This window comes from Magallana gigas, chromosome 3 (genome assembly GCF_963853765.1).
Source record: "Magallana gigas chromosome 3, xbMagGiga1.1, whole genome shotgun sequence".
Taxonomy (NCBI): Eukaryota; Metazoa; Mollusca; class Bivalvia; order Ostreida; family Ostreidae; genus Magallana; species Magallana gigas.
In genome coordinates this window covers 40075481-40101382 of record NC_088855.1, presented here as the reverse complement: position 1 = coordinate 40101382, position 25902 = coordinate 40075481, and the positions used below count along the sequence as shown (strand labels likewise).

Here is a 25902-nt window from a genome sequence, read left to right as displayed (position 1 = left end):
TGTAAGAACTTTGTACGTTACTAATATATGATATCAGTACAAACAACCATGATTTTAAAACATCAACACAGAAGTTGTTGGTTGTCTTTTCTAAAAGTGTCTTAATAAACTCATCACCAAAATCCAAAATATTTTTGGCTAACTAACAACCTCTCCTCTGATTGGATCACACTAGGCTTTCCATAGAAATCTAAATAGTTTTTTGGTCATAAATGACAAAATATCTTTATTGACATTTGTTAAAGAGATAAAAATATGATTGAACTTTGGCTCAATCATATTAATATAAGTGTTTTAATAACAAATACTCTTCCAGTAGGAGTGAGAATTCGTCTATTTCATTGCTCATTGCCAGTATCTTTGGTAATTGTATATCATAATTTAAGTCATCAATTTTATTCAGATCAGCTGAAAAAATTTGATAAATACCTAATAAATTAAATTCTCTTGATCCCCAATCTATTGTCCACCTAGAATAACGGAAGACTTGACTAGAAAATGTTCTCGAGCCAACCCAAATCATTTTTGTTTTGAACTGGTAATTTTTAAACAAGATAATCTTGCAAAATATTCTTAAGTATCAAGAGCAGCGAAAAGAAACTGTTCAGAACCACCAATGGTTAGTGAAGTGTCATCGGTATACTGTGTTAGTTTATATTTTTTGTTATTGATAATTATACTTTTTATTTCTTTGTTTTGTTTATTCAAAATAGAACATATTTCTGTACAAAGAATAAATAGATAAGTGGCAACTGGGTAACCTTGTCGACAACCACGTTGAATATTAAATTGATCTGATAAGTAACCACTTTGCAGAATTTGAAAATTGGTATTTGAAATTTTCACCTAGTCAAGTTTCAATTTACCAAATCCAAACATTTGTAAAACTTTACGAACAAATGACCATGAGATGAAATCAAAGGCTTTCTCGAAATCGATTAGCATAAAAAGGCTTGGGATGTTATCTAATTCTGTAAACCTGCCCTGAATAAAACATAAATTCATTAGATCATATACAAATCTAGTATTATCACCTATAAACCTGCCCTGAATTAAACCGGTTTGAGAATTAGCAATTAAATCACTTCATATTGTTTCTAAGCAAAATAGTCATATATACTATGAAATTGTATCCTTTGGAAATTGAATTCAAATCTATATAGGTCAATTGTGCATTATAAACAAATTTCTCCAAATTGACTTCTATTGTTTGTTTCTTTTATCTCCAGAACGTATTGACCCTTAACTCTTTGACTCTTTAAAAAATATCATCTTTTACTGTAAATCTGACGAAGTCAATGACTGACCTAACATTGTATCTCAGACAATGGTCTTATTAGAGGAAAAAACATCAAAACAGCGCCGTGATTTGAATCTGAATGGATGCCTCTCGATGGAAAAACATATACACTAAATTAAGATATTTGAAACCCTATAACATAATTGTTGGTTGATTGGCATTGTAGCTTCGAATTTAAACAACCACTGAAAAAAATTGTTGAGTGCTGAAGTTAGAAAAGAATGAAAAAAGATATGTACATAATCTGAAATCTCCTTCAGATTCTAACTAACAATTCACAGTATACATATCAATCTATTATTATGAGTAAACAAAGAAAGATATATCAGCCGCCGGAGTGTTCGGTGCCGAAACCCGGGATTGCTCAGATCTTATGTCTAACGCTCTCCCAACTGAGCTATTCCGGTTGATACTCACCTGGAAACGGGATCAAAACAGGTGAAACACCAATAATTCAAATGATCAAGAAATGTATTCTATAAGTAAACCTGATATTGTTTCCCCAATAATCTGGATCGATGAATGACTGTATTTCCATCATAATGTTTATGCTTCCAGACAGTTGCCGTGTGTCGTTATACATGATCAAAAACAAGAAAAACACGCCAAACACTCTCAACATTTTGAAATGTAATGAGAAGACTTGAGATTGACACTTTCGTCTAGATCAAGAAAACGGAACACATTAAGGATAAGGCGATTGTGCAAAGAGAGCAAACTGCGTAACAATCCATTTTGATCCCTTGAAAGCATGAACAGGCATACATCTAGAATGCCATCCCAAGCCACTAGTAGTTCTTGTGGATTTTTATTTTAGATAATCAAAACGGAACATTTTGGTAACCCTAATGAACGATGCAAGCAAACTGCAAGAGGGTCCAGTTTGACATTTTATTTGCGTGTTCATCATCAGATCGTGTTTTATGGCGAGATTTGACAGAACTATCTTTCAGAACAGTACATGTATCTGCAATTTTCATAGGCTTGTGCAATTATTTAATTATAAAGTTTAAATGTCTTTTAAGAAGTTTTCTTGTTGGGAGTTAAGGTTTTACGATCGTCAGTCTATCATCAATTCGTTCAACGCTGGAGCCATCAAGCTATGTGAAGGGATACCGTAAATGTTCGTTCAATAACAGCTTTGCCAGAGCCAATTTATTCAGTAACAATATTGGCATCGTCATGTTGCCGAAAACTGATCAACATTTGAAGCTTCCAAATCTGAATCCATGGTTGAGTTCACCATCTGGATTCTCCTTCAGATTATCAATGACAATTTACAGCATCCATGTCAATCTTTTATATTGAGCTTAAATTTTATGTCCCAGAGGTCATCAATTATTCAAAAGGATAAAAATGTATCAGCCGCCGGAGTGTTCCGTGCCGGAACCCGGGATTGCACTCCAGCCAGCCAATCAGTGACCTCAGTTCCATGGCAAATCTACCACAAATCAATCATAAATTGACCAATGAGATGCTGCTGCCGAGGAGAGTAAATATTGGAGTTATCTGCCCCTGATTATTCCGCCATATTGGATGTGATATTTACCGGTTGTCAATATAGTGGTTTTGTGAAAATCGTGTATGAAAATAGTGATATTTAAGTTAGTGATCGCCTAGATTGTATAGCTTTTAGTGGATTTGTTTCCGTGCAAGTGATTGTTTGGACATACAAAGGAACAAAAACATGTAAGTAGCCATTTTATTACACCCCCCCCCTTTTCTCTGCTTTGATGTACGACATGACCTATTTAAGTTCAATCGCTTTTTCTAGCAATTAACTGCGCATAATTAATTATTGGCATATATGAATGAATGCTTGTAACTTAATGTTATTATCTTATTAGGTTTTCACGCTTATCTTAATGGGTTTTAGCCGGTATTTATCAACAACATGACCTGACCCCCTCATCCTCATACACCTTTTTCAGCAACTTTAATTTATGACTTTTCAACTCTCCGTGGTGTATAATAAGAGACGAACATAGGTAGATAAGACCGTGTTTATAATCAGTACCACGTGCTTTGGAAATATTTTGAATTTACATCTTGCATCTGTAATTAATTCATGTAAATATCCAACTGTTTTGCACACCTTTGTAACAGGTGATATGAGTATCAAAATTATCTTTATTATATTAATTAAGAGTGAGGCACAATGTAAATATTCTAAGAACAACATTATTGAGATTCACATTCATGCAGCAAGACTTTTGATAGCCTTAACTTTCATCCAATTTTGTTTGATCATCCACCAAATCTACAGCATGTTGTCTCATTTCCGGCGAACAAGAAATGGAGACCTCCTGTTGTACGGGAGGGAAGAGGCAGAGAAAGGCCTAGTCAAGTCTATGCCGGGATTATGTGAGCAGCCGTCACAAGTCAAAGCCAAGCAGTTAGGGCTGTAAAATCCAAAAATGGTGATCCGAAGAATTTCCAAATTCTTCATGGACAAATCCCAACCTAATTTGGTAAATATCAGGGTCAGACATTTTTATGGATGGTGGAAAACTGCCTCAGTTATGCGGGCTGGCTTAGGGATGCAATGAGGAGAGAGAGAACAAGCATGCGTTTAAGGATTACCTACTCTCTTTCCCTGAAGGTAAGTAATGCCTTATATATTCATTTGTGATAAATTAAACAAAACGTCGGTAACATATATATAATCATGTCGTAAATATACTAATAACAAACGATAAATATAGAAGTTTTCATTCTTCTTAATATTTGAATCATAAAATTAAAAATTCATTAAACTTGATGTTACTTGATAATTAATAGGTTACTATGTCTAAAATTGATTTAATATCCTGGGTCGAGAAGTTGTCAAATTGAAAAAGCAGCAGCGAAGTGAAAGAAGAGGAAAAGAAAAGGCCTCCTTTAACACCAGAGTTCTTATTTTCACATCTTCCTGCTGCGGAGGCAAGAAAAGTACAGCATGAGGAAGCTGCCAGATCTCGGCCGGTTGTTAAACCAAACATACTGAGTCCAAGGAAGATGTCTGTGGATGATTTTTCAGATATTGCGTTATAAGGAGAAGTAGAAAAAATAGAAAGCAATCTGTTGAAAGGTAATTTTTTAATTTTTATTCAATTCTTCAGTTTTATTCGTCAAATAAGTCTATCTATAAACACTGTAAGATTTGTTTAAAGTATATAAAAACAAAGCTTTTAAATTTAAATGAATCAATTGATTTTTCATAAAGCATAATTTCATATCAATATCTATATATAAATTAAAAAGTAACTGATATTGTGTCCTCTTTTAGTTTCATATAAATAGTAAATTATATATATTGTGTTAAACTTCCGTATTAGCTCTATATAGACTTCAGCAAATTATGGTAAGTGTAATTAGTCAGAGGTGTGGCGTGGAGTATAAAAATATCATTTTTGACTTTTTTCGGTGAATTAAATTTGGTATAGTTGATTAACAGAAAATAAAACTTGTGATTGATTGCAATGTAATGCATTGTAGAATCCTCTGCACCGACAAGATCGCCAAGCTAGACCAAGCCTCTTTCAACAGTGCCTCCTCGACAGAAAGGTCAGTAAGCGAAACTGATATTTCTCTTCGATCGCATATATTGTTTTAGATAAGCTCATTTATTTACACTACTTGTTTTCCTTTCAGATCTTCGCAATGTCAAAAGCCCTCAGAAGACCCGCCCCCATCTTCTGACGGCAAAGGACACCTTGGCTCCGAGTCGACAAAGATCAGCCAAGCCAAGTAAACCAACAAAAAATGGTAAGTACACGACACAACTGAAAATAAAGCTCTTTTATTTAATACCATATAGTATGATCTTCAAACAATTACTTTGATTTTGCATCCTGTTGCAGTGGTAGTTGTGGAAGCTTCATAGATCTCAGTGAGTTCTGGATTATCATCGTAATCTCCTACAGTGACTCCGTCAGTGTTGCCTCCGTCAGTGAGTCCGTCAATGTTGCCTCCGTCAGTGTCGCCTCTTCTAGAGACTTCGTCAATGTCACCCCAACCAGTGACTCCTTCAGAGTTGCTTCCACCAGTGACTCCGTCAATGTCGCCTCCACCAGCGAGTCTGTCAGTGTTGCTTCCACCAGTGACTCCGTCCTTGTCGCCTCCACCAGTGAGTATGTCAGTGTCACCTCCACCAGTGAGTCCGTCAGTGTCGCCTCTCTCCGACTCCGACTCCATCAGTGTTACCTCCAACTCCAACTCTGTCAGTGACACTGCCACTACCAGCTTCGTCAGTTACTCTGCCACCATCCGCTACCTCAGTGACACTGCCACCACCGGCTACGTCAACAAGGCTACCATCAGCTTCGTCATCGACTTCATCAGTGACAGCTACACCACAAACGCAGACTCTGAACCTTCAACCAGTTATATATGGTAATTTTTTAAACTAGAATGAGAATTAATGAAATTTTTAAGATGATATTGCCTGTGACTGGGTGAGTTGCCTTTTTTCATTTGCATTATTTATCCTTTTTTAGAGAGTATCCTATCATAGATAGCTGGAAATCATGTCTGCCTCCAGAGGACATTCCTTGGATATCTAAGGCTCTGTTCTCTTTCAATGCCAAGGGTAAGCCTGAGCTGGATGACAGGAAAATAGACCACCTGTGGTACGATCCCCCCAGGCCCAGCTCATGTGTGAAAATTAGCGACATCAATCAACCAGACTTGTAAGGGATTTATTAGGACCCTGTGTGAAAATTAGCGATATCAATCAACCAAACTTGTAAGGGATTTATTAAGGAATTTATTAACGTCTGTTGCGGCCCAGTCACTACCCCTTCCAATGCTAAAACCAAAGGCCTTAGAGACTGGAACACCAGACCCCCATGGATTCACAGTGAATCTATCCACTGTTGGACAAGGCACCAAAGGAAGACGGAGGATTTTTCCAGAGCAACCAGTGTTTGTCCAACCCGTGCCAATCAACAACATTCCTCCAGTGAAAATAGTCCCAGTGCCATCTCAGGTTCCCTTAATACCATACTCTACCAAGCACTACCAGAAGAAGAAACAGCAGTCAGTGGAGGAAGGGAACTTCAACTTCAAGACCCTATGTTCGAAAGGCCTTTGTCACTTCTTATAGTAAATGTGGAGAGGACAAGTCAGGAGGAGGTCATCAGCAGTAGTTTGGAATTATTTACTGTCCCTCAAAGACTGCCATATCATATGATGCTTGGAAGAGGAGTTGAGAGAAAAAGGATATGGCAAAAGGAAAGCGAAGGCAGACAAGACCTGCATGCCTGTTGAGAAGACTGCAAAAGAAGATCTCTCTTCAGATGACAAGTGAGAGTCTTCACCGAAACCAAAATTTGAAGACCCCCCCCCCCAAAAAAAAACCCCCCAAAAAACATTGTAAAAAAACCTTTTAATGCTGCCTAGTTTAGCTAACTGCTTAACTAGAAGGTCGAAGCCCTTGGAGACATATAGTAAGAATACTGTATGTCTCATAAAGCAGAGGGAAAGTTTTTTGGTATCTTTAATAATGCCTAATTAGGACTTTGCTTTCTGTCACTTAAAATTCCCATGGTGCAATAGAAGCATACTTGTCTTTTTGACAAAAGATCCGGGTTCGAACCCTAGTGGGTATATAATAGTGACAAAAGTGATATAATTCATTTAAACATTTATATTTAATATCAAAAATGTATAATTTTTTAGATAATTTAAGTGATAACATGTCGCAATAACAAATAATAATTATAAATACTTATATGTAAGTTTAATGTGTCAAAATTATGCATTGATTTGTGGCAAATTCTTTAAATAATAATCAATTAAAGACTGATGCACTGTTGATTTCTGGAAGATTCAGAAACTGAAACTGCCCCCACCTTTTGAACCGGGGGCCTTTAGATCTTAAGTCTAACGATCTCCCAACTGAGCTATTCCAGCTGATATTCACCTGGAAATGGGATCAAAAGAGGTAAAAAACCAATACTTCAAATGATCAAGAAATGTATTCTATAACCTGATATTGTTTCCCCAATAATTTGGATCAATGATTGACTGTATTTCTATCATTGTGTTTATGTTTCCAGACAGTTGCCTTGTGTCGTTATACTTGAGCAAAAAACAAGAAAAACGTGTCAAACACTCTCAACATTTTGAAATGTAATGAGAAAACTTGAGGTTGACACTTTCGTCTAGATCAAGAAAACGGAACATATTAAAGATAAGGCAAATGTGCAAAGAAAGCAAACTGCGTAACAGTCCATTTTGATCTCTTGAAAGCAAGAACGGGCATACAATACATCTAGAATGCCATCCCAAGCCACCAGAAGTTCTTGTGGATTTTTATTTTAGATAATCAAAACGGAACACATTTTGGTAACCCTAATGAACGATGCAAGCAAACTGAATAAGGGTCCATTTTGACATTTCATTTGCGTGTTTTTCATCAGATCGTGTTTTATGTCAAGATATGACAGAACTGTCTTTCAGAACTGTACATGTATCTGCAATTTTCATAGGCTTTTGCATTTATTTAATTAAAACGATAAAATATCTTGAAGAAGTTTATTTGCTTGGAGTTAAGGTTTTACGATCGTCAGTCTATTACTATTTCAGTCAACGCTGGAGCCATCAAGCTATTTGAAGGCATACTGTAAAGTTACGTACAATTACAGCTTGTCCACAGCCGATTTATTCAGTAACAATATTGGCATCGTCATGTCGCTGAGAACTGATCTACATTTGAAGCTTCCAAATCTGAATCCATGGTTGAGCTTACCATCTGGATTCTCCTTCAGATTCTCAATGAAAATTTACACCATCCATGTCAATCTTTTATTTTGGTCTCAAATTTTTAGTCCAAGAGGTCATCTATTATTCAAAAGGATAAAAATGTATCAGCCGCCGGAGTGTTCCGTGCCGGAACCCGGGATTTAACCGGGGGCCTTTAGATCTTCAGTCTAACGCTCTCCCAACTGAGCTATTCCGGCTGATACTCACCTGGAAACGGGATCAAAACAGGTGAAAAACCAATACTTCAAATGATCAAGAAATGTATTCTATAACCTGATATTGTTTCACCAATAATCTGGATCGATGATTGACTGTATTTCCATCATAATGTTTATGCTTCCAGACAGTTGCCTTGTGTCGTTATACTTGAACAAAAACAAGAAAAACATGTCAAACACTCTCAACATTTTGAAATGTAATGAGAAAACTTGAGGTTGACACTTTCGTCTAGATCAAGAAAACGGAACATATTAAAAATAAGGCAAATGTGCAAAGAAAACAAACTGCGTAACAGTCCATTTGGATCCTTTGAAAGCAAGAGCGGGCATACAATACATCTAGAATGCCATCCCGAGCCACCAGAAGTTCTTGTGGATTTTTATTTTAGATAATCAAAACGGAACACATTTTGGTAACCCTAATGAACGATGCAAGCAAACTGAAAAAGGGTCCATTTTGACATTTCATTTGCGTGTTTTTCATCAGATCGTGTTTTATGTCAAGATATGACAGAACTGTCTTTCAGAACTGTACATGTATCTGCAATTTTCATAGGCTTTTGAATTTATTTAATTAAAACGATAAAATATCTTGAAGAAGTTTATTTGCTTGGAGTTAAGGTTTTACGATCGTCAGTTTATTACTATTTCAGTCAACGCTGGAGCCATCAAGCTATTTGAAGGCATACTGTAAAGTTACTTACAATTACAGCTTGTCCACAGCCGATTTATTCAGTAACAATATTGGCATCGTCATGACGCTGAGAACTGATCTACATTTGAACTTTCCAAATCTGAATCGATGGTTGAGCTTACCATCTGGATTCTCCTTCAGATTCTCAATGATAATTTACAGTATCCATGTCAATCTTTTATTTTGGTCTCAAATTTTTAGTCCAAGAGGTCATCTATTATTCAAAAGGATAAAAATGTATCAGCCGCCGGAGTGTTCCGTGCCGGAACCCGGGATTAACCGGGGGCCTTTAGATCTTCAGTCTAACGCTCTCCCAACTGAGCTATTCCGGCTGATACTCACCTGGAAACGGGATCAAAACAGGTGAAAAACCAATACTTCAAATGATCAAGAAATGTATTCTATAACCTGATATTGTTTCACCAATAATCTGGATCGATGATTGACTGTATTTCCATCATAATGTTTATGCTTCCAGACAGTTGCCTTGTGTCGTTATACTTGAACAAAAACAAGAAAAACATGTCAAACACTCTCAACATTTTGAAATGTAATGAGAAAACTTGAGGTTGACACTTTCGTCTAGATCAAGAAAACGGAACATATTAAAAATAAGGCAAATGTGCAAAGAAAACAAACTGCGTAACAGTCCATTTGGATCCTTTGAAAGCAAGAGCGGGCATACAATACAACTAGAATACCATCCCGAGCCACCAGAAGTTCTTGTGGATTTTTATTTTAGATAATCAAAACGGAACACATTTTGGTAACCCTAATGAACGATGCAAGCAAACTGCAAAAGGGTCCATTTTGACATTTCATTTGCGTGTTTTTCATCAGATCGTGTTTTATGTCAAGATATGACAGAACTGTCTTTCAGAACTGTACATGTATCTGCAATTTTCATAGGCTTTTGCATTTATTTAATTAAAACGATAAAATATCTTGAAGAAGTTTATTTGCTTGGAGTTAAGGTTTTACGATCGTCAGTCTATTACTATAACGCTGGAGCCATCAAGCTATTTGAAGGCATACTGTAAAGTTACTTACATTTACAGCTTTGCCACAGCCGATTTATTCAGTAACAATATTGGCATCGTCATGTCGCTGAGAACTGATCAACATTTGAGGCTTCCAAATCTGAATCAATGATTGAGCTTACCATTTGGATTCTCCTTCAGATTCTCAATGAAAATTTACAGCATCCAAGTCAATCTTTTATTTTGGTCTCATATTTTATGTCCAAGAGGTCATCAATTATTCAAAAGGATAAAAATGTATCAGCCGCCGGAGTGTTCCGTGCCGGAACCCGGGATTGAACCGGGGGCCTTTAGATCTTCAGTCTAACGCTCTCCCAACTGAGCTATTCCGGCTGATACTCACCTGGAAACGGGATCAAAACAGGTAAAAACCAATATATCAAATGATCAAGAAATGTATTCTATAACCTGATATTGTTTTACCAATAATCTGGATCGATGATTGACTGTATTTCCATCTTAATGTTTATGCTTCCAGACAGTTGCCTTGTGTCGTTATACCTGAGCAAAAACAAGAAAAACATGTCAAACACTCTCAACATTTTGAAATGTAATGAGAAAACTTGAGGTTGACACTTTCGTCTAGATCAAGAAAACGGAACATATTAAAAATAAGGCAAATGTGCAAAGAAAACAAACTGCGTAACAGTCCATTTGGATCCTTTGAAAGCAAGAGCGGGCATACAATACAACTAGAATACCATCTCGAGCCACCAGAAGTTCTTGTGGATTTTTATTTTAGATAATCAAAACGGAACACATTTTGGTAACCCTAATGAACGATGCAAGCAAACTGCAAAAGGGTCCATTTTGACATTTCATTTGCGTGTTTTTCCTCAGATCGTGTTTTATGTCAAGATATGACAGAACTGTCTTTCAGAACTGTACATGTATCTGCAATTTTCATAGGCTTTTGCATTTATTTGATTAAAACGATAAAATATCTTGAAGAAGTTTATTTGCTTGGAGTTAAGGTTTTACGATCGTCAGTCTATTACTATAACGCTGGAGCCATCAAGCTATTTGAAGGCATACTGTAAAGTTACTTACATTTACAGCTTTGCCACAGCCGATTTATTCAGTAACAATATTGGCATCGTCATGTCGCTGAGAACTGATCAACATTTGAGGCTTCCAAATCTGAATCAATGATTGAGCTTACCATTTGGATTCTCCTTCAGATTCTCAATGAAAATTTACAGCATCCAAGTCAATCTTTTATTTTGGTCTCATATTTTATGTCCAAGAGGTCATCAATTATTCAAAAGGATAAAAATGTATCAGCCGCCGGAGTGTTCCGTGCCGGAACCCGGGATTGAACCGGGGGCCTTTAGATCTTCAGTCTAACGCTCTCCCAACTGAGCTATTCCGGCTGATACTCACCTGGAAACGGGATCAAAACAGGTAAAAACCAATATATCAAATGATCAAGAAATGTATTCTATAACCTGATATTGTTTTACCAATAATCTGGATCGATGATTGACTGTATTTCCATCTTAATGTTTATGCTTCCAGACAGTTGCCTTGTGTCGTTATACCTGAGCAAAAACAAGAAAAACATGTCAAACACTCTCAACATTTTGAAATGTAATGAGAAAACTTGAGGTTGACACTTTCGTCTAGATCAAGAAAACGGAACATATTAAAAATAAGGCAAATGTGCAAAGAAAACAAACTGCGTAACAGTCCATTTGGATCCTTTGAAAGCAAGAGCGGGCATACAATACAACTAGAATACCATCTCGAGCCACCAGAAGTTCTTGTGGATTTTTATTTTAGATAATCAAAACGGAACACATTTTGGTAACCCTAATGAACGATGCAAGCAAACTGCAAAAGGGTCCATTTTGACATTTCATTTGCGTGTTTTTCCTCAGATCGTATTTTATGTCAAGATATGACAGAACTGTCTTTCAGAACTGTACATGTATCTGCAATTTTCATAGGCTTTTGCATTTATTTAATTAAAACGATAAAATATCTTGAAGAAGTTTATTTGCTTGGAGTTAAGGTTTTACGATCGTCAGTCTATTACTATTTCAGTCAACGCTGGAGCCATCAAGCTATTTGAAGGCATACTGTAAAGTTACTTACAATTACAGCTTGTCCACAGCCGATTTATTCAATAACAATATTGGCATCGTCATGTCGCTGAGAACTGATCTACATTTGAAGCTTCCAAATCTGAATCGATGGTTGAGCTTACCATCTGGATTCTCCTTCAGATTCTCAATGATAATTTACAGCATCCATGTAAATCTTTTGTCCACACTTCATTTCATATCTACACATAATAAAAACACCCTTTATTTGCATTGCAGCGCACCGAGCAGGCTGACGCCAGGTTTATTTTTCAAACACATAAACAAGCCATTGGACAAGGCATTAATATTGAGTAACAAAAAATTACAATATGTGCATCCATAACACTTTGGTATAACATGATTTAAGCCTCCTCCGCCGCCCAGGAAAAACCATAGATAAAAAACAACCAGATGTTTTGAAAATACTATGGAAACCTGTGTATCCGCGGCCAAATGCGGAGTCAGCAAACATGCGAGTGGCGGAACCTCACTCTTTGAATAATTTATAGAAATAGGAAATATAAAATACACCTATGTATATATATATATATATATATATATATATATATATATAGTTAAAAAACAAAACAAAAAAACACGACTTGCTCGGGACGGCGTGCGCTAGAAAGTGAACCTTACTAACAACCCATGAATCAATTCGAACACGTACACTCAATACTGAAATTTCATTGGCTAAATACTCCATAACAAGGTAGACTTAGTAACCCCACACTTTCGTAATTGTTTACATGTCGTCAGGACAATTATTTTTCGCTATACTTCGTAACGCGAAAAAATTCTAGTCCACACTTCATTTCATATCTACACATAATAAAAACACCCTTTATTTGCATTGCAGCGCACCGAGCAGGCTGATCCTAGACATTACCAAAGAAAGGGAGAGAAAAGAAGAGAAAAAAAAATAATAATCATAATAACAATTGTTTTGACACATATAACCTTTTTTCTACAGAATCCTTCACATAAACATTTTTGCTAGACACCGATTTCCATCGCCCGTGTCTTTGTAAACACCTTTCATTGACACTAGCATTTGCAGCAGCAGTTGCCCCTCCTGATCTAAGGGAGTGTAGACCGATATTTAAATCCGGAGCTACAGTTTTTAAAAGATTAACAATATTTTGCTTTGCTGCAGTATAACTAAGCTTTTTATTTTTTGTCACTAATTTGGAAATACCATTGCTTCTTAAAGCGGGTTTAAAAATAAAATGATCAGAACACATATCAATTCCCGCCTCCTTTGTATAACGTAAAAACATGTCGTATGGGCAAGCACTAGTAAAACCTTTTGCGATGAGTACTTCGTTTCCATCTCTGTATTGATCATTTTTGCATTTTTCAATAAAAATTTGCAAATAATTTTGTTCAACAATGACATCTTTACATTTCAAGGAACTTAGTTCGTCAAATCTTAAAAAACCTGCAAAACCTATCAAAATCATAGCTAAATTTCTAAGCATAAGAACATCCGTAGTATCTGTATGCGAATCGCACAGTGTCTGTAGCATCTGACGGTCGACGGGATCCTTTCTGCGCACTGGTCTACCCGTTAATCGTTTAGCCGACTCTTGTAGTGATTTCACAAAGGAATTATCTGTGGGATCTGGATAACCACTGATTTCATGCATCCATTTTATTGAATAAATTGTAGTGTTTACTGTAGAATACGAAGCACCAGAATCTAACAGATAAGTAATATATAAAGCAACATGAATTGGCTGTGCTGGAATCTCACTGTGTCCGTGGTCATTTATGAACTTCTTCCATCGTTGAAAACCATGTTTGTAGGTCTTGTTGGTACTGTCACTCTTTGATGATAAAAGGTACCCACACATGTGCTCGCTAAAAGTCCCCAGTTTGCTGTCCAATGAAACGCCGCTATCGGTCACTGCTTTGTTTATATGTGACTGTACTCCTAGTCCTGGAAAAAATTAGTCATCACCAAAATGAAATATCTTAATATTATGAACATGTATTTATTTCTAAAACTGTATTCTCAATACCAACATCTTAAACTTCAGTGGAAATTTTGCAAAAACTGATTTATTACTCTTGCCATGCGTTATCAATTTTTTGTCAGGTAGATAATAACAAAATTTTACAAAACTTTTATAACAGTTTCCCTCAAATATCAAAGGCCAATATGAGGACGACTTCCATTCCGGAATAATCAATGTACCTGTGGCCCTCTCTGCTATCATTTTGTTAATAACTCTTGGTATATAACTGGGCGGAGAAACTAACCAGTTATTTTCACTTACCCAAACCTGGGTAAACGCATCGACTGCCTCTGTACCAGGACACCAATATTTAGAATTAAACCTTTCACACTTTTTATTGTAATGTGTAGCAAATCTATCGACAGTATGCATACCCCATAGTTTTTCGTAACTGTTAAAAACATCATCGTGTACTGACCAATCGTCCATGTCCGTTACACGACTTAAGAAATCTGCTCTTTTGTTTTCATTTCTGGGCTTCCATACATTACTTACTTGAGTGCTGTTTTCGGTGCAAGTTTCAAATATCTGGCTTGCAATGATTTGCAAATATGGTTTTTTGCTTCCAACTTGCATGATTTTTGCAACGTTTTTACTGTCTGATATAACATTTAAATTTGAATTTTTCATAATACTGACTTTACTTTTCATGACCCTGTTAACAGTTTCTAATTCTCTCCATGTTGAGCTCTGCATCGCTTCTTCTGCTGTCCAATTTCCTACTACACTCCCCATAAAAACATTTTCATTGTTATCATTGATACATTCAAAATAACCACCAAAGCCTACATCCGAGGCGTCACAATATAAGAATAAGCTGCATACATCTGATGCACTTACAAAATCAATGGAACAACCTTTTCCATTCAAAATTGAAATACTTTTTCGCCAAAATTCAATTTCTCTCAAAGCATTTGCTGTTATTTTTACCTGAGCTTCCCAGCTAGCCTTGCTTGATATGCAGTAATACAAAAATCTTGTTTTCATTCTAACAATATCACCAAAAACAACTTTCATGGAAATAATTTGACCAACAATTTTTGCTAAAAATTTTGCACGAAAATACAATACATTTTTCTGTACCTCACCATGTATAGTATCTAAACACAAATTTAGACGATAAATTCTGTCGTTGCTGATGTGAACTTGACCTTTCTCTGTATTCCAATGCAAACCTAACCAATCACAGTTTTGACTTGGAATCCAATTACATTTGTCGTCTGCAAACAAGAAACCCAAATTTTGAAAAAGCATTTTTATTGAATAACTTACGTTTGATGTCACTTCGAAACTGCTGCCTGCAGCTATACCGTCGTCTAAAAATGTTATAATTTTTATTCCTTCTGATCTTAAATGCCTCACCGGTTCTCTAAGAACTTTTGAAAAAATGTACCCTGCTGTGGAAATGCCAAATGGTAAAACATTGTATACGAAATATGAAATTTTGCCATTTTCTTCCCATGAGAAACCTAAATATTGTCGGTGTTCCTCGTAAATTTCTATATGGTGATAGGCTGATTTTAAGTCAAAAGTAAACATAAAGTCTCCCATTTTAAGCATTTCTTTTGCAGTGACAGCATCTTCGTATCTAAACTTAAACTTGTGCAAATGAGGATTCACGTGCCTGCAATCCAGTACCAACCTTCGCTTACCGTTTCTATTTTTGGCCACCGTCAAAGGATTTACAACTGTAGGTTTTTCCCTTACCCGTGACACACATCCCTTTTCTATCAAATTCCTTATCTCACCTGTGACGAATTCTGGTTCCTCTCTCGCTGACCTATTGTTGTTTAATTCAATAGAAGAAGGATTTGTTTTGAATGGAATTTTATATCCTGACTTTATAATATCTAATATTGTTTTACCTGTCCCAATTTTCTCCCATTCGCTGTAACGTGATCTTAAACGACCAACTGGAGATATGATACTACTTATATCATTAAAAAGCGCCAAATTTGAAATAGGCAAAATTTTTTCTAAATTTTCACTTATCTTGTTTGCTTTGTCATCTTTCTTCGTACAATCCCGACTCCAATGTCCCTTAGCACCGCAGTCAAAACATCTGCCGGGTTTTCCACTGCTCGTTGATCTTTCATCTGTCTCCATACGGGAGACGGTCGCTGGTTTCTTCTGATAGGGTTCGAATCTCTGACGTTTTCTCCCGTTGAAAACTTTCCGCTCGGCTCTCATCTGTGCTCCGTACATCTTCTTCTCATCGTCCGAATCGTCTGCTATGGGGTTGGCCTGATACTCCTGGACTACTTTCCAACCAAGCTGAGACGAATCTGCCAACTTAATCACTTTCTGGCGATTTTTAACCATTTCAATACCTTCAGCGATACTGCTCTTTGCCGACTCCACTCCATCGTCACTCCCGCAGTTTAAATGTTCCCTGGCCTCCTTTAACTTCGTGAGCACTCGGGCTTCATGCTTATACTGATTCTCGTTTCCTTTTTTACGAAACACATAATGTTCATTCAAATTGTCCTCAATTTTGCATATTTGAGACGCGGAAATTTGTTGAATATTTTGTTGAAAAACTGACAAACGACTGTCCATCATATTTTGCAAACTACTTAACAATTCGGACTGCTGACGTGAAACAACTCTGTTTACTTCTTCTGAAATTGAGCTTTGTATTTGTCTGGCGTCCATGACGAAAAACACGACTTGCTCGGGACGGCGTGCGCTAGAAAGTGAACCTTACTAACAACCCATGAATCAATTCGAACACGTACACTCAATACTGAAATTTCATTGGCTAAATACTCCATAACAAGGTAGACTTAGTAACCCCACACTTTCGTAATTGTTTACATGTCGTCAGGACAATTATTTTTCGCTATACTTCGTAACGCGAAAAAATTCTAATATTGGTCTCAAATTTTTAGTCCAAGAGGTCATCAATTATTCAAAAGGATAAAAATGTATCAGCCGCCGGAGTGTTCCGTGCCGGAACCCGGGATTGAACCGGGGGCCTTTAGATCTTCAGTCTAACGCTCTCCCAAATGAGCTATTCCGGCTGATACTCACCTGGAAACGGGATCAAAACAGGTAAAAACCAATATATCAAATGATCAAGAAATGTATTCTATAACCTGATATTGTTTCACCAATAATCTGGATCGATGATTGACTGTATTTCCATCATAATGTTTATGCTTCCAGACAGTTGCCTTGTGTCGTTATACTTGAACAAAAACAAGAAAAACATGTCAAACACTCTCAACATTTTGAAATGTAATGAGAAAACTTGAGGTTGACACTTTCGTCTAGATCAAGAAAACGGAACATATTAAAAATAAGGCAAATGTGCAAAGAAAACAAACTGCGTAACAGTCCATTTGGATCCTTTGAAAGCAAGAGCGGGCATACAATACAACTAGAATACCATCCCGAGCCACCAGAAGTTCTTGTGGATTTTTATTTTAGATAATCAAAACGGAACACAGTTTGGTAACCCTAATGAACGATGCAAGCAAACTGCAAAAGGGTCCATTTTGACATTTCATTTGCGTGTTTTTCATCAGATCGTGTTTTATGTCAAGATATGACAGAACTGTCTTTCAGAACTGTACATGTATCTGCAATTTTCATAGGCTTTTGCATTTATTTAATTAAAACGATAAAATATCTTGAAGAAGTTTATTTGCTTGGAGTTAAGGTTTTACGATCGTCAGTCTATTACTATTTCAGTCAACGCTGGAGCCATCAAGCTATTTGAAGGCATACTGTAAAGTTACTTACAATTACAGCTTGTCCACAGCCGATTTATTCAGTAACAATATTGGCATCGTCATGTCGCTGAGAACTGATCAACATTTGAGGCTTCCAAATCTGAATCAATGATTGAGCTTACCATTTGGATTCTCCTTCAGATTCTCAATGAAAATTTACAGCATCCAAGTCAATCTTTTATTTTGGTCTCATATTTTATGTCCAAAATCATCAATTATTCAAAAGGATAAAAATGTATCAGCCGCCGGAGTGTTCCGTGCCGGAACCCGGGATTGAACCGGGGGCCTTTAGATCTTCAGTCTAACGCTCTCCCAACTGAGCTATTCCGGCTGATACTCACCTGGAAACGGGATCAAAACAGGTAAAAACCAATATATCAAATGATCAAGAAATGTATTCTATAACCTGATATTGTTTTACCAATAATCTGGATCGATGATTGACTGTATTTCCATCTTAATGTTTATGCTTCCAGACAGTTGCCTTGTGTCGTTATACCTGAGCAAAAACAAGAAAAACATGTCAAACACTCTCAACATTTTGAAATGTAATGAGAAAACTTGAGGTTGACACTTTCGTCTAGATCAAGAAAACGGAACATATTAAAAATAAGGCAAATGTGCAAAGAAAACAAACTGCGTAACAGTCCATTTGGATCCTTTGAAAGCAAGAGCGGGCATACAATACAACTAGAATACCATCTCGAGCCACCAGAAGTTCTTGTGGATTTTTATTTTAGATAATCAAAACGGAACACATTTTGGTAACCCTAATGAACGATGCAAGCAAACTGCAAAAGGGTCCATTTTGACATTTCATTTGCGTGTTTTTCCTCAGATCGTGTTTTATGTCAAGATATGACAGAACTGTCTTTCAGAACTGTACATGTATCTGCAATTTTCATAGGCTTTTGCATTTATTTAATTAAAACGATAAAATATCTTGAAGAAGTTTATTTGCTTGGAGTTAAGGTTTTACGATCGTCAGTCTATTACTATTTCAGTCAACGCTGGAGCCATCAAGCTATTTGAAGGCATACTGTAAAGTTACTTACAATTACAGCTTGTCCACAGCCGATTTATTCAATAACAATATTGGCATCGTCATGTCGCTGAGAACTGATCTACATTTGAAGCTTCCAAATCTGAATCGATGGTTGAGCTTACCATCTGGATTCTCCTTCAGATTCTCAATGATAATTTACAGCATCCATGTAAATCTTTTATATTGGTCTCAAATTTTTAGTCCAAGAGGTCATCAATTATTCAAAAGGATAAAAATGTATCAGCCGCCGGAGTGTTCCGTGCCGGAACCCGGGATTGAACCGGGGGCCTTTAGATCTTCAGTCTAACGCTCTCCCAACTGAGCTATTCCGGCTGATACTCACCTGGAAACGGGATCAAAACAGGTAAAAACCAATATATCAAATGATCAAGAAATGTATTCTATAACCTGATATTGTTTTACCAATAATCTGGATCGATGATTGACTGTATTTCCATCTTAATGTTTATGCTTCCAGACAGTTGCCTTGTGTCGTTATACCTGAGCAAAAACAAGAAAAACATGTCAAACACTCTCAACATTTTGAAATGTAATGAGAAAACTTGAGGTTGACACTTTCGTCTAGATCAAGAAAACGGAACATATTAAAAATAAGGCAAATGTGCAAAGAAAACAAACTGCGTAACAGTCCATTTGGATCCTTTGAAAGCAAGAGCGGGCATACAATACAACTAGAATACCATCTCGAGCCACCAGAAGTTCTTGTGGATTTTTATTTTAGATTATCAAAACGGAACACATTTTGGTAACCCTAATGAACGATGCAAGCAAACTGCAAAAGGGTCCATTTTGACATTTTATTTGCGTGTTCATCATCAGATCGTGTTTTATGTCAAGATATGACAGAACTGTCTTTCAGAACTGTACATGTATCTGCAATTTTCATAGGCTTTTGCATTTATTTGATTAAAACGATAAAATATCTTGAAGAAGTTTATTTGCTTGGAGTTAAGGTTTTACGATCGTCAGTCTATTACTATAACGCTGGAGCCATCAAGCTATTTGAAGGCATACTGTAAAGTTACTTACATTTACAGCTTTGCCACAGCCGATTTATTCAGTAACAATATTGGCATCGTCATGTCGCTGAGAACTGATCAACATTTGAGGCTTCCAAATCTGAATCGATGGTTTAGCTTACCATTTGGATTCTCCTTCAGATTCTCAATGAAAATTTACAGCATCCAAGTCAATCGTTTATTTTGGTCTCATATTTTATGTCCAAGAGGTCATCAATTATTCAAAAGGATAAAAATGTATCAGCCGCCGGAGTGTTCCGTGCCGGAACCCGGGATTGAACCGGGGGCCTTTAGATCTTCAGTCTAACGCTCTCCCAACTGAGTTATTCCGGCTGATACTCACCTGGAAACGGGATCAAAACAGGTGAAAAACCAATACTTCAAATGATAAAGAAATGTATTCTATAACCTGATATTGTTTCACCAATAATCTGGATCGATGATTGACTGTATTTCCATCTTAATGTTTATGCTTCCAGACAGTTGCCTTGTGTCGTTATACTTGAGCAAAAACAAGAAAAACATGTCAAACACTCTCAACATTTTGAAATGTAATGAGAAAACGTGAGGTTGACACTTTCGTCTAGATCAAGAAAACGGAACATATTAAAAATAAGGCAAATGTGCAAAGAAAACAAACTGCGTAACAGTCCATTTGGATCCTTTGAAAGCAAGAGCGGGCATACAATACATCTAGAATGCCATCCCGAGCCACCAGAAGTTCTTGTGGATTTTTATTTTAGATAATCAAAACGGAACACATTTTGGTAACCCTAATGAACGATGCAAGCAAACTGCAAAAGGGTCCATTTTGACATTTTATTTGCGTGTTCATCATCAGATCGTGTTTTATGTCAAGATATGACAGAACTGTCTTTCAGAACTGTACATGTATCTGCAATTTTCATAGGCTTTTGCATTTATTTAATTAAAACGATAAAATATCTTGAAGAAGTTTATTTGCTTGGGGTTAAGGTTTTACGATCGTCAGTCTATTACTATTTCAGTCAACGCTGGAGCCATCAAGCTATTTGAAGGCATACTGTAAAGTTACTTACAATTACAGCTTTGCCACAGCCGATTTATTCAGTAACAATATTGGCATCGTCATGTCGCTGAGAACTGATCTACATTTGAAGCTTCCGAATCTGAATCGATGGTTGAGCTTACCATCTCCTTCACATTCTCAATGACAATTTACAGCATCCATGTCAATCTTTTATATTGAGCTTAAATTTTATGTCCAAGAGGTCATCAATTATTCAAAAGGATAAAAATGTATCAGCCGCCGGAGTGTTCCGTGCCGGAACCCGGGATTTAACCGGGGGCCTTTAGATCTTCAGACACTTTCGTCTAGATCAAGAAAACGGAACATATTAAAGATAAGTCAAATGTGCAAGGAAAACAAACTGCGTAAAAGTCCATTTTGATCTCTTGAAAGCAAGAACGGGCATACAATACAACTAGAATACCATCCCGAGCCACCAGTAGTTCTTGTGGTTTTTTTATTTTAGATAATCAAAACGGAACACATTTTGGTAACCCTATTGAACGATGCAATCAAACTGCAAAAGGGTCCATTTTCACATTTTATTTGCAATGATTGACTGTATTTCCATCATTGTGTTTATGTTTCCAGACAGCTGCCTTGTGTCTATACTTGAGCAAAAACAAGAAAAACATGCAAAAGGGTCCATCTTGACATTTTATTTGCGTGTTCATCATCAGATCGTGTTTTATGTCAAGATATGACAGAACTGTCTTTCAGAACTGTACATGTATGTGCAATTTTCATAGGCTTTTGCATTTATTTAATTAAAACAATAAAATATCTTGAAGAAGTTTATTTGCTTGGAGTTAAGGTTTTAAGATCGTCAGTCTATTACTATTTCAGTCAACGCTGGAGCCATCAAGCTATTTGAAGGCATACTGTAAAGTTACTTACAATTACAGCTTTGATACAGCCGATTTATTCAGTAACAATATTGGCATCGTCATGTCGCTGAGAACTGATCAACATTTGAAGCCTCCAAATCTGAATCGATGGCTGAGCTTACCATCTGGATTCTCCTTCACATTCTCAATAAAAATTTACAGCATCCAAGTCAATCGTTTATTTTGGTCTCATATTTTATGTCCAAGAGGTCATCAATTATTCAAAAGGATAAAAATGTATCAGCCGCCGGAGTGTTCCGTGCCGGAACCCGGGATTGAACCGGGGGCCTTTAGATCTTCAGTCTAACGCTCTCCCAACTGAGCTATTCCGGCTGATATTTACCTGTAAACAGGTGCAAAATTTTTAAATAATCAATTTTAAATAATGAGGTATGCTTGTCCTTTCCAGCGCTTGTAACGGATGTGTAATCTCCACTCTGTATTTCAAAAAGAGGATATCTAAATAGAAGGGGTTACCTGGATTAATTTCTTTTTAATTTAAAAGGTTTTAAACTATAGCCATGCAACTATTTTACCTGTTTAACAGTCTGCTATTATCTTTCTAGTTGTTATCTACAACGTGGAGTTTGATGTAGAGATTATTAAATTTGAACATTGTATACGAGAAAATAGTGAGATTGACCCTTTGTTAACAATATCGTGAGATGTACCTACCTTGCTAAACGATCTTTTTATTATTTTTTTATTTTTTTTTAAGAAAGTTAAAAAGGTCTTTGCGTAATGGTTTTTAGGTATATACATTTCAATTGTACATATTTCAACATGCTGCAACATAAAAAATCGTAAATTTCGTGTCTAATTTTTCATTTTACATAAATAGCATTTTCCGGTATTTTTATATGTACCATTTTATTTACCAATTTTGATGTGTAAGTAATCGTATGATACTACATACTACATGTACCAACTACTTTTTTCCCTACAATTATTTAATTTTTAACGTAAACATCCTTAGTTTGATTTTGTGAATAACTTTGATATGGCACCTTTTGGAGAATTATTGCAGTTCGATTTTCAATTTTGTTGAAACTGGTCTGTTACTTTTTTGTTATAAACATTTGGTACGCCCATTACTATAAACAACATTTAATTGGTTGCATAACAATATTATTGAACTCAATGTCATCTAAAAATGCTTTCATACTTCTTTTATTGACATATAAAGCACAGAGTAATTTATTTATAACAATTTGATTTTTAAGCAATGTTTGCGGTTTTCACTTTATCCCTTTATAAAAAAAAAGAGGCCAATAGGCCTTAACGGTCACCTGAGGAGCATATAACCCACACACAAACTTGTCGATGAGTCTCATATATTCATTTAATTGGGTTTCATTCTTGAGTGGAAAAATTATAATTATGTAATTACGACCACCTCCTTGGCTGAAATCTTTCAAAAAGAACTATGAAATCTATAATTTTGGCGAAAAACAAAATCATGAATTCACATTTCCTTTCAGGTGTGTGGGAGTAGAAAAGATAATTTTTAAACATTATATGAATTAACACCTATACATTGATTTTGGCCCCACCCAAGAGTCAAAACCCATACTTCAGGGGACATGAAATTTAAAATTTTAGTAGAGGACTTCCTGGTAAATATAATTATGAAGTCAGTTTTTCATACAGATGTGTGAAAATAGAGATAAAGATTTTAAAACATTATGTGTATTAACACTAAATTGTCATATTGCCCCCCCCCCACCCCGCCAATGTTTTGAACCCCTAACCCAGGGGCCATGAATTTCACAATTTAGGTAGAGGAGTTAATGGACATCATAACCAAGTATTCAGTTTTTAAAAAATATATATGGGAGTAGAGAAAATTTACTCAGATTTAATACATTTTTATTATATGGCCATATTGGCCCCACCCTAGAGCCTGAACCCCTGACCCAGGGGTCATCAATTTCACAATTTTGGTAGAGGGCTTCGTGGACATCATAATCATGCATTTAGTTTTTAACAAATATATATGGGAGTAGAGAAGAAGATTTTTTAAGACTTAATACATTTTTACTATATGGCCATATTGGCCCAACCATAGAGCCAGAACCCCTGACCAAGGGGCAATGAATTTCACAATTTTGGTAGAGGGCTTCATGGACATCATAACCATGCAACCGTTTTTTCTCACATGTTTGGGAGTAGAGGAGAAGATTTTTGAAATTTAGGCTTTTTTTTTTTTACATTTTTGGCCCCACCTTTGGTGTCCCGGGGGTGGTAGAGTCATAAATTTCACTCTTACTATAAAGATGCCTCACACAAAAAATGGTAACAATTAGCCTTGTTTTTTTTAGAAGAAGTTAAAAATGTAAAATTGTTAACGCACGACGGACGACGCACGACACACGTCGCACGACGACGGACGAAAACGGATAGCAATAAAAAAAATACAGGGTAACTTTTATTACTTATTACGTTTGTTACTGATTGATTACAGAAATATATCGGTTTGATCAATGTCATAGACGGCAAGACGAAACGTCTATGAAACTATTTCTGTGGTCAGTCGGCAACAAACCTAATAAGTGTTTTGTTTTCACGAGTATTTATTCTCAGAAAGCTATGATATATGCAAATCCAAGTAAAAGTTGCCTAGCATATCGTCTAATTTTACACAATCAAAGTCTTCAGAATTATCATTCCCACCTTTCAAATACTCTTTGAAATCTTCGATTCACCCTTGTTTACTTACAAAGTTTTGTTGCTGTTCAATTTTAAACATTTTGCTCCTTTCCCTCTGCAGAGATGCGTAGACGAAGCGTCGACCAAATTGCCGAATATTAATTCTACCCAGACGGATATGGTAATATGTAAGGTAGTCACGTGTCATGTATTAACCAATGAAAGTGTGACATTTCAATCCGATGGGAAACCAAGTTTTTTCAGCGTTACATCAAGTTTCAATGTTATTTACAAAACAATTAAAACTTGATTATGATTATTATTCAGTTGATTCTATATGGTGTTTCTAAGAGTAAAATCGTATCAAGAAGAACAAAGTATTAACAAAACAAAAATACCAATCTTCTGTTCAAATGTAATTTGATATTTTTGAAACACTACTACTATTAGTTGTTTTCAGAAAAGATTCTAAGTCATTAAGAAATAAAGCAATTAAAAATGAAGGTAAGTCTATTCCTTATCGTACCCCTATTTTGTCTGAAAAATAATCAGAAAAATTATGAGTAACAGCAATTTATATTGACAATATACTCCCAAATTGGTGCATAAGCACATTTCTCAGTTACAACATCTTGTATCAGCTAATCTCAAAACTTTGTTAGGAGAAGAGTAAAATGTACATTTATTTTTTAACATCAAAAAAATTCAAGTAAATATATTATTGATATTAGTGATATTAGAATAAGTTTATATCAATTACCTTGGTTTAAGTCGATATATTTTTCTGATTGGTGTCTTAAACAGTTTACTTAGAAACATTATGTTTCAATATTAATATTAGGTAACTTTAGTCGATTACAGTAGACATTATCTATTGGTTTTTTACAATTGTCTCAATACTCAATTCCATCTATTCTTCTCTCGCATTTCATTTTCTTTTTCCTTTCCTCATTATAATTATTTTTCCTAATCAATGTGTATGTGTAATGATATTGAAAATTTTACTCACCTCTCATTTGTAAACTGACGAGGGCGAGATTAACATAATCCATTTGGCTTGTTTTTCAATCGCTGTGCACTGTTGCTATATTAAATAAATATTGTTTAAACTAAACCGTTTAGACAGTATAGTTATAAAATTGCACCGATGCAATTAACTGAAGCTTTAAGTCTATTATTTAATTTCTGGGACATTTTCATTGCCTTTATTTTGTAAATTTGCAATATATTACCCACAATCAAAGCTAAAAGTAAAATTTCTGATAAAAACTAACATTGAATAATCTATCATAAAAAGAGAACAAATGACTAGCAGAAGATTTTAAATATTTACTTAAAATAAAACAACTGCCAAAAATTGTGTCAGTTTTTCAATTTAGCTTAATAGCC

At 35.8% G+C, this 25902-nt stretch overlaps 1 long non-coding RNA gene and 9 other non-coding genes across 10 annotated transcripts; all 10 read right to left on the bottom strand.

The window, feature by feature from the left end:
- Positions 1-8171: 8171 nt before the first annotated feature.
- Trnaf-gaa (transfer RNA phenylalanine (anticodon GAA)) lies at positions 8172-8244 on the bottom strand. The gene has a single exon. It is a non-coding gene; the product is annotated as a tRNA-Phe (tRNA).
- Positions 8245-9219: 975 nt separating this feature from the next.
- Positions 9220-9291, bottom strand: Trnaf-gaa (transfer RNA phenylalanine (anticodon GAA)). Its single transcript has one exon. It is a non-coding gene; the product is annotated as a tRNA-Phe (tRNA).
- A 968-nt stretch (positions 9292-10259) lies between these two features.
- Trnaf-gaa (transfer RNA phenylalanine (anticodon GAA)) lies at positions 10260-10332 on the bottom strand. The gene has a single exon. It is a non-coding gene; the product is annotated as a tRNA-Phe (tRNA).
- Positions 10333-11299: 967 nt separating this feature from the next.
- Trnaf-gaa (transfer RNA phenylalanine (anticodon GAA)) lies at positions 11300-11372 on the bottom strand. The gene has a single exon. It is a non-coding gene; the product is annotated as a tRNA-Phe (tRNA).
- Positions 11373-12307: 935 nt separating this feature from the next.
- Positions 12308-16979, bottom strand: LOC109617872 (uncharacterized). Its single transcript, XR_010712187.1, has 2 exons — positions 16689-16979; positions 12308-16557 (listed from the first exon to the last, which is right to left on the bottom strand). It is a non-coding gene; the product is annotated as an uncharacterized lncRNA (long non-coding RNA).
- A 78-nt stretch (positions 16980-17057) lies between these two features.
- Trnaf-gaa (transfer RNA phenylalanine (anticodon GAA)) lies at positions 17058-17130 on the bottom strand. The gene has a single exon. It is a non-coding gene; the product is annotated as a tRNA-Phe (tRNA).
- Positions 17131-18102: 972 nt separating this feature from the next.
- Trnaf-gaa (transfer RNA phenylalanine (anticodon GAA)) lies at positions 18103-18175 on the bottom strand. The gene has a single exon. It is a non-coding gene; the product is annotated as a tRNA-Phe (tRNA).
- Positions 18176-19149: 974 nt separating this feature from the next.
- Trnaf-gaa (transfer RNA phenylalanine (anticodon GAA)) lies at positions 19150-19222 on the bottom strand. Its single transcript has one exon. It is a non-coding gene; the product is annotated as a tRNA-Phe (tRNA).
- A 967-nt stretch (positions 19223-20189) lies between these two features.
- Trnaf-gaa (transfer RNA phenylalanine (anticodon GAA)) lies at positions 20190-20262 on the bottom strand. The gene has a single exon. It is a non-coding gene; the product is annotated as a tRNA-Phe (tRNA).
- Positions 20263-22124: 1862 nt separating this feature from the next.
- Positions 22125-22197, bottom strand: Trnaf-gaa (transfer RNA phenylalanine (anticodon GAA)). The gene has a single exon. It is a non-coding gene; the product is annotated as a tRNA-Phe (tRNA).
- Positions 22198-25902: the final 3705 nt, after the last annotated feature.